This window comes from Macrobrachium nipponense, chromosome 10 (genome assembly GCF_015104395.2).
Source record: "Macrobrachium nipponense isolate FS-2020 chromosome 10, ASM1510439v2, whole genome shotgun sequence".
In the NCBI taxonomy this organism is placed as follows: Eukaryota; Metazoa; Arthropoda; class Malacostraca; order Decapoda; family Palaemonidae; genus Macrobrachium; species Macrobrachium nipponense.
The window spans coordinates 33,956,232-33,961,231 of record NC_087204.1 but is presented as its reverse complement, the minus strand read 5'-3'; positions in this window follow the sequence as shown (position 1 = coordinate 33,961,231).

The following is a 5,000-nucleotide window of genomic DNA, read 5'->3' as shown; positions in this document are numbered from 1 at the left end:
CAACCTGCATGCATTCATTTTACGATACAACCTGCTTGCATTCATTTTGCAGTAAAACCTACATGCATTCATTTCATGGTACAATCTGCCAGTTTTCATGTCGTAGTACAACCTGCCTACACTTATTTCATGGTACAACCTGCATGCATTCATTTCATGGCACAGCCTGTCTGCTTTCATGCCATAATACAACCAGCCTGCATTCATTTCATGGTACAACCTGCCCGCATTCATTTCATGGTACAAACTGCCTGCATTCATTTCAGGGTACACCTCGCTTCCGTGCATTTTATGGTACAACCTGCTTCCATTCATTTCATGGTACAACGCGCCTGCATTCATTTTTATGACACATCTGCTTGCATTCATTTTACGATACATCTTGCTTGCATTCATTTTACGATACAACTTGCTTGCATTCATTTGCGGTACATACTGCATGAATTCATTTCATGGTACTCTGCAAATTCATTTCATGGTATACTGCATGAATTCATTTCATGGTACATACTGCATGAATTCATTTCATGGTACATACTGCATGAATTCATTTCATGTACATACTGTATGAATTCATTTCATGGTACAAACTGCTTGCATTCATTTCATAGTACAACGTGCCTGCATTCATTTTATGACACATCCTGCTTGCATTCATTTTACGATACAACTTGCTTGCATTCATTTGCGGTACATACTGCATGAATTCATTTCATGGCACAACCTTCCTATATACATTCAATGTTACAACCTCTGTCCTGCTTTGCTTGCTTTGCTTGCTTTCTTGGTACGTGCAAAGTTTCATGTCTAATGTCGGGTGATTCACTCTTTTATCATCCGCGATTTGCGCTAATAATCTCACGCTATGATTTAGAGCGTTTTTAGGGCAAATGATGTCTCTCTGACTTGGTTAATCTTAGAGTTCATCATTTTTTCTTATATACATATGTGTATATATATATATATATATATATATATATATATATATATATATATATATATATATATATATATATGTGTGTGTGTGTGTGTGTGTGTGTGTGTGTGTGGATATATATATATATATCAGGATCCATACAGAGAGGGGTCAACTAACGCGCAGATATGGTTGGGACAGGGCTGGGCGAGTGAGATCACGTGAGCCCCCGCTACTCACAGTCAAGTATATCTTCGGGGCGCATTGGAACGAAAACTATCAAAACAAAATATGTCTTCTGCTTCTATTTTATATTTATCCGGTCTCTGAGGATTTCTTTTACGGTTCTAACCCACTTTACAAGTTTATCCTGTCTCTGGGGATCTTTTATAGTCCTTAATCCACAAACTGCTTAGGATCTCGGCATATAAATGCCAACAGTCCAGTACAATGTTTCATTCACTAACACGCAGTCTTGAGGTAAAAGTCTCTGTAAATATAGGTTTCTTGTTTAATCACAATCGTAGAAAAGCTAAGTAACCATGCCAAACAATTGCGCAGTTATGGTTGTTATAATACGAAAAAGAAAAAGATAAAGTTTAATCAGGACATTCGTTTCTTTCGTTTTCCAAGGGATGAATTTTTAAGAGATGCTTGGATACAAGCAGACAAAAATGTTTTGCATGAAATGATGGACACCATGAGAACCATGAAGGTGGCAAACTCACGGTTTAATTGCATGTATAAATTTCAAAAGGGAGTGATTTTGTCATGCAAGTCTCTGATAGGCCTATATGAGATGGTAAAGAAATTATATGGTGTTAAATTCATTCCTACAAGAAGACTGAATCAGGATATACTTGAACACTTTTTTGGATGTGTACGTCAAATGAATGGGCCATATGAAAATCCTAATTCAGTAAACTTCAAATTCTGCTTAAGAAAGTACTTGCTAGGGAAAGACATTGCGTTGTTAAGTGAAAAAACCCCTACCGAATGCATAGAAGAATTTGATATCCTTAACCAGCAAATGCAAACTCCAGCAAGTGCAATGAGAGACAGCGAGAGAGAACTATCTGTAGAAATATGCCTGACAAGTATTTTTTTCAAAACAGTAGAATGTGACTTTGAAAGAAAATGATGGACGCAATAGACTTTGGATAGAAACCTAATAATGAGACAGAGGAAGACAAGAGATTGATATCTGAAGTGATATCGATACATTGGAGGCTCTAATGTGGAAGAAGTTTGGATTAAAATATCCTCATTTGGGAGTTAAGTCATCAGAGGCTAACGAAAAAGAAAAATCATGGCTTAGCACTATTAACATGGGCGGACTCATGCTCCCTCTGATGATTTCATGTCTCAGTTATCTATCATGAGAGAAATTTTCATTGCTGCTCATGGTGATACTTTAAGAGAAGGCAAAGACTGCATAAAGTCATTAATTTCAGAAATGGAATTATCGGGAGTTGATATTCCCAAAGATGTGATAGCATTTTTTGCTAAAATTTCTGTGTTCTTTCGGATGAGACATCTGAACATAGCAATTGTGATAGATAAAAAGAAAAAGAAAGTGTCGTAGCATGAAAAAGAAATTTATGAAATTGTGAATATGTTAACTTGCAACTGTACAATGAAATATATGATTAAAATAGTTTTGTTTTTATGTCACCTCAATTTTCTCATTTCAATTCTTAGTTTTCCTTTTATAATCAGAGTATATGTTTATAGACAAAGAGACCCAAACAAACCTTACCTGAAGCTTAGTAACTGTTTTACTTAAAGAAAATAGGGCTTAACCAAAAAGTAAAGAAAAATACAAATCAACGGCAGATCAGAATAGTTGAGATCTTATCCCTTTTGATAACTAGGCTGCCTTTAGTTCCTCTGGTCAGTACTTTAACGGTACGATCATTTACTTACAACCAAAATAACGAATATGAAAGTCTTACTTGAGTTGAGTTTCACTAATGAAAGCATAAATGTAGAAAAGAAAAAAGACAAGTATCAGGAAACGGGTAGATAAGTCAAGATAAAGAGAGAAAGGAATTAGCGCCCATCATATACTGAGCGCCACCCGCCTCACGGGGGCTCACTTGACGAGGTGCGCGGAATAGGCTTATTTTCGTCCCCACTCTTAACTGACCCTCTCTGTATGGATCCTGATATATATATATATATATATATATATATATATATATATATATATATATATATATATAATATATATATATAATATGTTTAACATCATTAATATTCACGACATTACCACACTTTTTTTAAAATCTACTCCAGTTACAAAAGCGATACTGAAACGTATTTAAATGTCCTTAGATACTCAGGTTTAGAGAAAGAATATTCTCACTGTCCTCAAGGAATGATTATTCCCCGAAAATAATTCCAGGGAATCGTGACATACGTTCATGGAATACATGAAATCTGATTATTCAGTCTGAAATTTCAGTTGTACCATCCAGAACAAGGTGGTTAAATTATACATCGAGAAACAAAACAAAGAAAAAATTGGCCTTAATAGAAGACTCACCAAAGGTATGTGGGTGATAAGTCACAGGAACTTAAGATTTCTTATTTTCTTAATCTGGGAGATTTATGGTCGATTAAAAGCATTAGATAAAAAAAAAAAAAAAAAAAAAAAAAAAAAAAAAAAAACAAAAAAAAAAAAAAAAAAAAAAAAAAAAAAAAAAAAAAAAAGAGTAAAAAAAGTGAAAAAAATATTTTTTGGCAAATTTCTGCCAGATAGTTTATTGGGCTAAACACAGACTACAGGTGCATAAATTATAGTTTTTTTTATATTTCTTTCTTGTCCTGGTCTGCCTAGCTTTCATTTCTCTCTCTCTCTCTCTCTCTCTCTCTGTAATATATATATATATATATTATATATATATATATATATATATATATATATATATATATATATATATATAATATATATATATATATATATATATATATTATATATACAAATATCATCTCTCTCTCTCTCTCTCTCTCTCTCTCTCTCTCTCTCTCTCTCTCTCTCTCTCTCTCTCTATATATATATATATATACTATATATATATATATATATATATATATATATACTATATATATATATATATATATATATATATATATATATATATATGATATATATATATACGCATATATTAAGACATCTTCAGTAGGCCATACATACGTATTTATATACATACATTTGATAATACAGACTCATTTAAACAATATATCTTCTATTTGAGCCATTTATTTCTAAAAAAGAGTTACAAGTTCTCACGGACTGTTCTCTCCTCATCGTCTGGTAGTCGTAAAATCCATCCATGCATACATACCTACCACTGTTCAGCTAGAATAATTCTTCCTCAGAACATTCTATCACACAGAACACATTGATACCAAATCATGCTTAGAAAAATACCTTTGCTTCGAAGGCGAAAAACCCATAATACATAAAGATTATAAAACATAAAATACGAAAAACTGTTGTAATAGAAGACCTTACGAATGATATGAGGAAAATTCACGCAACTAAAAACTCTTGTAGTATTTCCTAATATAATTTATTTGTGGGGGGTGTGGGGCCGGCGAAATATATTGTTAGTTATGATGATAAGGAGTTATTGGACCTCAAATGTGAGGAAATTGAAGGCTATTTAAGATTCTTTGCTTATTGTTTTAAACCACTGGAAATCTTTATGCATGAATGAATATTTCTTGAACCTCTCTCTCTCTCTCTCTCTATCTCTGCTCTCTCTCTCTCTCAGTACAGGTCGAATTTATGTATGGCAAAATATTCCTTAAACCACTCTCTCTCTCTCTCTCTCTCTCTCTCATTGTTAGAATCCACTGGATGAATTATTAAATGAATGCTTCTTAAACTCTCTCTCTCTCTCTCTCTCTCTTGTTATAATCCACTGGATGAATTAATAACTGAATGCTTCTTAAACTCTCTCTCTCTCTCTCTCAGAACAATTTGTAAATATGTCCTTTTGAAAACTAATAAAACAGAGACCCTAATTTTCTTCTTTGTAAATGTACTGATATATGAAAGTAACGTAAATGTGAC